The sequence below is a fragment of the Carassius carassius genome, chromosome 47 (assembly GCF_963082965.1).
Source record: "Carassius carassius chromosome 47, fCarCar2.1, whole genome shotgun sequence".
In the NCBI taxonomy this organism is placed as follows: domain Eukaryota; kingdom Metazoa; phylum Chordata; class Actinopteri; order Cypriniformes; family Cyprinidae; genus Carassius; species Carassius carassius.
Window position 1 is genome coordinate 23,684,047 of NC_081801.1, and position 8,046 is coordinate 23,692,092.

The window sequence follows — 8,046 nt, forward strand, 5'->3', positions numbered from 1 at the left end:
TTCCTCTCAAAGTCACAGGGGAGAAAAGAAGCACATGTAAAGAGATGCAGCAGTAAAATCTGATGCAGACGTCAAAGCTTGTAGTCCATAGTACAACCGTATATGAAGCAGACGCAGAAAAAAAAAAAACGCGATATGTGTATGTATCACAATAAAACGATTGCAAATGTCCAAGATTTGTCTAGCCTATTGGAAAAGCCTCCTTATCTCTCGATTGAATCCCCGAGCATGTTCCTGCTCTTGTTCAGAGCAAATTATGACACACTTCAATTGCAATAACACCTCCAGGAACCGAGAAAATAATCAAGTCTGGAACAAAAATCTCCGACGCGCACGTTTGGATTTCAAAACAAGAGAAAAGTACATTGTCCTTTTTTAAATGTGCGGAATAAAATGCAGGTGATTGTTGAAAAAAATAAAAGCGGAAGCGAACTAAAGAGGAAAGGCAGTCTGTCCACGCGCTTGTCTAGCGGAGGAATGATTCCTGTACTTGTCAGCTCGCGAGCTGCAACCTATTAAAATGCTGCGAGAGTATCCCGGTGCATTTTCATTCTTCCACTTTTCCACATTCTTCAGCTCAACACACCCTCAAAAACACAACGGGTGGATAAAATAACCATTTGAAATCAGAGCCGCTCTTTGCATGCGCTAACATGGAGTTTGAGATTTCGGATCAAGGTTACTGATCAAATTAAATTATAAAAATGATTGTGCATACTACACAGACACATAAGAGGTGTGATTTCTTTTCCATGTATTTTTACTCAGAAGATAAGGGATGCAGGCATTTGCTGTCTAGTTGCTAGGCAACCATGCTAGCAGTGATGCAGAGCAGCAGTGTTTCCATGGCACATTTAAAGCTTCTCTGTTGCATCTCCTGGAGATGAGGGCCCCAGTGGTGATTTGGGCATCCGCGACACCCAGTTAGCTCCTTGATGGTCCCCACTGAAACATGATGAATATGTATGTGAAGGGCAGAGATAGATGGCCATCAGCACTATCTGCAAAGTTCAGCTGCACTTTACAAGATTAGTTTAATGAGGCATTACAAGCCACATAAGTAACACCCCCTGAATTTACATTATATGTTTACTGGGTCTAATGTGGAGTGGATTCAAATGTTTGCTCGTCAGTGGTCTTGGGTATATGTAATCTTAATGAACTGCCATATATGATAATTTTCTTACTATTAATCACAAATCTATTAAATACTTCTGCTGGGCTGTCCATTTCTGTCTTCTCTGAAATAAATGCCTATGTCAGAATAGGAATTTCAGGACCATGGACAAGGTGGTCTGAGGAAGAGTGTGTTCAGGACCACGGACAAGGGTTTGGATGTAAAGCTAAATACTTAATACTCAAAAAACACACACTGGTTGTCTTTGTTTTCATTTCAGAACAGTCCCCAAAAATCCATATGGATTGTGGGCATGTACAAAACACAGTAGTCACAAGCCCAAAATAGATGGTGTAAACATGTTCTGGATACACAAAACAAGCTTCTTTGTCTTTTAGAACTAATCTTCTCCTTATGTTCCATGTTATTCACTTGGACAGTCCATTGTTGTTGTGCTTACTGTTCTGGAGAGGAAATTCCGGTGGGAGAAATGGGTGAAGCAACCTTTCACTTTCATAATCTAAAACATAAAATACTGCATATCATTCCATCCATCATGGCAAACTTAAGCAATTCAAACTATATACTGTTGTTGTTGTGACAGCTAACTAGGTAAACCAATCTACTAACAACTAATAGTTGTGTCTTGATTTTAAACGTCCAACAAAATACAAAATTCTGCTTTAAATAAATACATTCCTACGTTTTGTTTGTCTCTAGATACAATTCAAAATGGTGGCATCATCATATGGTCATTTTTGGTAGAGCTATCATCACCAACATGCACGTGTTTTACAATGAATATGCATTAGTCAGCCTCTGTGTTTGAGAGTTACGGAGCAAATGTATCATGTGATTACCTAATGGAGTCATGTTTGTACAAGTAAAGTCCTGCTAATCCCATAGACCCAAGGGTCGATTGAGCCTACACTGATACAAGTGCTTTCTCTCGTAAAATGGTGAAAAACCTGACACACCTCTTTCAAGTGCATGTAGAGAATAAGAAGGTCATTAAGATACATTGCCTGGTTACTTTTATGTTTCACCCTCTATTCAACCTCGGGTTGGATGCAAGACATCTTTACAGTCATCTCATTAATGTAAGGTACTTTAGTGAGTGCTCCAGGCTGTCCGAATGCCATAAGATGCTTTAATGAATAAGAATGACCGCTACGATATTAAACACCACTGGGATAATGACAATGGAAATGACAGTGCTCCTTTGACACTACTGTATGCGTAGTTATTTGAATCTAAATTGCTTTACAGTCAAGCAATAGAAGAAACATGGCTGCAGGCACAAGAGACCAAGATTTCTGATGCCTTTATTTAATTATTTATTTTATTCAAATTGTATTTTATTTTATTGTAAAAGCAAATGAAGTCAGTTTTAGCTGAATGATGATCATCACTGTCATCGTCTTCAAATTCTTTAGCACCACATGCTACACACACACACACACACACACTTTCAAGTCAAGTCACAGGACAGAACTTAAAAACTCCAGCTACAAATCTCCAAACTATATAATAAATAACATGGAACACCCAGCTGTTCTTCTAAAAAATCATTATAATCCTTCTTCACAATGTAAAGAGAGCCTATTAAATGTTAAGCCACACTCATATATTATCAGTTGTAGGATTGTTCATGCCCTTTACTTTTTGTTGCATATTGTCCCAGGGGAGGCTGTGAAAAGAAATTGTATTTCTGTCTCCATTTAAATATATGGAAACTTAAAGGCAATCATGAGGTAAATTCCAATAGCTACAGCAATTCACCAGTGCTGACTCACAAAAAAAAAAAAAAATGCTTTGGAAAGCATACGTGAACGTATGCACGTTCTAAGTGCTACAACACTTCAATCTGTTTGTTGCAAAATCTCTTATTAAAAATGTCACTCAGTTTTTTTTTTTTTTTTAACAGGGTGCATCATTCACCCTGTTAAAGGAATAGTTTACCTGATAATAAGAATTCCTGAAAATGTATCTCCCCTCAGGTGATCCAAGATGAGTCTGTGTCTTTATCGGGACTTTTACAAATTGTATTTATTGATATATAAATATTACTTATTTATTTATTTATTTTTGGAAACACAATTATACTTTTATTTAGCTAGGATGTATCAAAATCAAAAGTAACAGTTAGATATTGACAGATTTTAACATTGGTACAAATAAATTACATTTTAAAATAAATCCTGCTCTTTTAAGCTTTTGATTTATCATTAAAAAAATAAACAACAACAACAACATAAAAAAAAAATATATAATAATACTTTTCACAAATAAGATATGTTTCTTGAGCACAAAATCAGCATTTAAAATAATTTCTGAAGGATGTTGTCGCTAAAAACTGGAGTAATGATGATGAAAAAATCAGCTTTGCCATCAAGCAAAATAAGTTATGTTTTTAAATATATTAAAACAAATGGTAACACCGTTTAATAACTTTCCTTAATACATCATTAATAGACATTACTTAATGCTTTAAAGATCATTATTTAATATATTCACATAGCTAGACATAAAATATGATTGTTAATGTTTAAGCCTGGTTCACACGGGACGATTTTAAAATTGTCGGCCGATTTTCCAAACCTGAGAGACCCCACACACGGCGATAAAAAAAATCACGGGTCTAACAGTTTTGGTCGTACAGTGTGTGGTGTGCAGCCACATGGCAAAATCAACACATCACACACGAACCGATTTGACTCCCGAGCATTCCCAGGTCAGACGGGAAATCTCGCAAAATCCCTCGAGATCAAACGTGACTTCAGAGTAAACAATCATGGCCATTCCAACAACCATTCCCTCAAGATTTGCTGACTTGCAATGCACCTATTGTCTTTCCATGACAGGTTTATCAGTGGATCAATCAAATTAAGCCTTCTACCAGGTCAGGGTTTTGGACTGGGTCAGTGGGACTAGGACACAAGGATCTCAGACTTCCACAGGTTCCTAGAGGTTCCACGGGTTCCCCTCCCCTTTTTTCCTCATGCACCACTGAACTCTGAACCTCAGTCCAGTCAATTCCAGATGGACAAAAGTCCTATCCTATATTTTTCTCATTTGAGAAGTCATTTCACTCAGATATACACTCAGGTACATCTCAATAAATTGGAATATTGTGGAAAAGTTCATTTATTTCAGTAATTCAACTAAAATTTTGAAACTTGTGTTAAATAAATTTAATGCACACAGACTGAAGTAGTTTAAGTCTTTGTTTTTTTTTTTTTATTGTGATAATTTTTGCTCACATTTAACAAAAACCCACCGATCTCAATGACACAGCCCTGGACTCATTATCTATGTTTTTGCCCCTGTGACCCAGTTTCTGTCTCCTGTGGTTGGTTAATTTGATTCTAGGTGTGTCTAGTTTCTTCCCAATGTGTTCCATGTCCCCGTTAATTTAGTCATTCCTCTCACCTGGGATTCCCCAATTCAGTACGTGTGTCTTCCTCCTGTATTCCATGTTGGATTTACCCCTGTGTTGGATTAATAAAGACCTACAACAGTTTATTCCGTTTGTCTACCCTCCGTTTGTTTTATGTTTTTTCTTTCCACTGTGTTCATGGATCCCTTCCTTCGCCCCGAATTCCTCATCCTCCTGAAGTAGGAAGGACGTTCTCTCAAGGACCATACGAGGCAGTTCCTGTTGCTAGCTAACATCACCAGCTACCCAGACGACGCTGATGGAGAGCCAGAGTCCGCCGCGACCGATCAGGATCACCACGGAGCCAGACTTCGTGACGTCAGACCAGGTGTTTGAGCCGTCAACACCTCCGGCCAAGAGGGAGAGGGACACAGAAAGGGTGAGCGTTGAGAGGAACTCTGCCCCCTGCACTGTGGCTGAGGGTGAGCTGGATATGGTGTGCCAAAAGGAGGAGGTGGATCTTATAGACTGGGATTCGGAACTGGAAGTTGAACTGCCTCCTCTCCTCTCCGTCGTCTCCGCTGGTCCCATCCAGTCCTCCTTCATCCTTGGTTTCCTCATCCAGCCATGAGGGTGCTTCCAGTTCTCCAGTGCCTGCTCCTAGAAAGTGTTCTCCATTGCACAAAAAACACAATATACCAACACCAGCAGATGACATTGCACCCAAAATCATCACAGACTGAGGAAACTTAACACTGGACTTCAAGCAACTTGGGCTATGAGCTTCTCCATCCCTTCCTCCAGACTCTAGGACCTTGGTTTCCAAATGAAATACAAAACTTGCTCTCATCTGAAAAGAGGACTTTGGACCACTGGGTAACATTCCATTTCTTCTTCTCCTTAGCTCAGATAAGATGCCTCTGACGTTGTCTTTGGTTCAGGAGTGGCTTAACAAGAGGCTTAACTGTAGCAAAATTCTTTGACATGTCTTTATGCCTTGACCCCAGCCTCAGTTCATTCCTTGTGAAGTTCACTCAAATTATTGAATTGATTTTGCTTGACAATCCTCATAAGACTGTGGTTCTCTCGGTTGGTTGTGCATCTTTTTCTTCCACACTTTTTCCTTCCACTCAACTTTCTGTTAACATGCTTGGATGTGAAATTTAATTGCCAATCATGTTATTGATAGGCAATTAAAAGAACCAAAGACTTAAACGACTTTAGTATGTGTGCATTAAATTTATATAATACATGAGTATCACAATTTGTGTTGAATTACGGAAATAAATGAAGTTTTCCAAGTTTTTGTACTAATTTTGCACATTTTTGTTTTTCTTCTAGTAGAATATTCTGTATAATTTTTCAATATTCTAGTGCTTTCTGGAACAATCTAGAACATTGTGGGACTAGTCATAAAAGACCAAAGTCATCCAACATCAAAACAGAGGACTCACTTTTGGTAAATATTTATGTTAAACTGTTGTTAGCTCAATATTATGCATGTTCCATGTAATTTTAATGCATGAGTAATAACAAATTAGCTTGCATAAGTTGTCAATTTTTATTTTATATGTATATATATTTTTTTTTTGTTTTATTTTTTATGAACACTTAATTATATGCAAAAAGTAATGTGATTTTCGTTTTCAGCATTTTACAGTAGATAATTTTGATTTCATGGTGATAATAATTATTTGATTATTTAGCATTTTTAATATTTGATTTTAATTTGATTAGTGTCATGTGTTTTGGAATGATTTTGACACCATCTTATAAAATCGGTTTTCTAAAATTGTGCTACTTGTGTTGAAATCATTACTTCATTGGTCAAACAAGATAAAAAAAGGTCCTTTATTAACTTAAATCAAAACCTTTATAAGTAAGTATGTTAAAAAAAGTTTCACGCAAATTTCTCTTATGGTTATACGTAGGCTCTGCCACTATGGCTGGTAGTGATTAAGGACACAGATTGAAGAAATAATTCCCCTTATTTTCCATCTTAAACCTCAGTTAAGTTGGCTGTAGGCCTCTAACATTTTTAGCTAACATAACATCTGTAAACTCATCACTATTAATGTTAGTCATTTTTCTAATCCAGGCTAAACTGATTTTAATATGAAATTTGAAATAATTTTCCCTCTTGCCTCAAGAGGGAACAGAGCGTTCCAGCGTCACGTCAAAGACACAAGGTTGAAAAATACATCCAGATAACAGCCTCACCTTGATGGTAAGCGTCACAGGAGGAGAGCTTGTGGCATGTGAAAATCAATGGTTGTAAAACTGATGAATGTTCAAGACTTTACTCTCGTATCATCTCACTAAAGACTTTCTGTGAGGCTTTCATTCATCTGTTTCCTACAGCCAATCTCACAACCCCCTTCCCTTTGTACATGATGGCATATGGGTGGTCATAAGATGGAGTGCTCTGACTGCAGTCATCGTGTTCAAACTCAATGGGCTTATGAATATCAAGGATCATTTCACCCAAAAATATAAATTCTGTCATTGATCATTTCTCATGAGACACGAAGAACCCAGTGATGTTTGACATAATAAATAAATTTCAGCCAGTTCCTGACACAAAGATATTGTACAGCTTTAGAAGAATTGGAATATAGTGCACTAGACAAATTTAATACTTTCTGTTTTAGCTCATAGTAAGATCACTTACCTTGGAGGAAAACAACACACAACAATCATTAATATGATTCCCAATCTTGGTCTGATCTTGATGCAGTGCCAATTTACTCAACATGAGTTACGAGGACTGACCATTTTCATTCATGTCAATGCCAGTTGCTCAGGTGGCACATGACCAAACGGAAGATTGTAACATACTTTCTGTCGTCTTTGCTCATATATATATAATTTCAATCATGATCACTCCCTGTTAGTTTCAGTAGTTTTAAAGTATGTTAATGTTTATGACAATGTTAATGTATTTCGTTTTGGCAGGCTAGATCTGCTACACATAGAACTGCCAGTAAATACACAGACAAACTACTGCGTTCAAATAAGTTCATGCTGCTGCATGAATAGGCATACATAATGAGTTGTTGGTGTGCGAGTGGATGAGGGAATTTGTCATTCATTTATTAATTCATTAATTAATTCATAAATAAATAAATAAATAAATAAATACATACATACATAAGCAAGCAAGCAAGCCAGACCATTGAACCAGTGAACCAGACTCAGTGAAACAGACTTTTAATTTAAATGTTGAGGAAGCAGTCATTCGCTGTAAAAATCAGCAGAGGCCAATTAGCTTGCCCATGTAGTAAATGACGTGTCTGCTAGCAGATTACATATAAAGGACCAACCAGCCTGTACCATTTCTTACAGTTTCTTGACTGAACTACAGTAGATATGTTTTCTTGGGTCATATAGGCAGATTTGTCTCACACTTTGTATTTGTTAAACAGGGATAACATACTGTACACATATACAATGCTCATTTATCTAACACACACTGTCAATTAGGTGCTTGTACGGTGCACAAAAAAAGGGTTAATTTACGCAATAGTATTATTTAACCATTTTTGCTCTC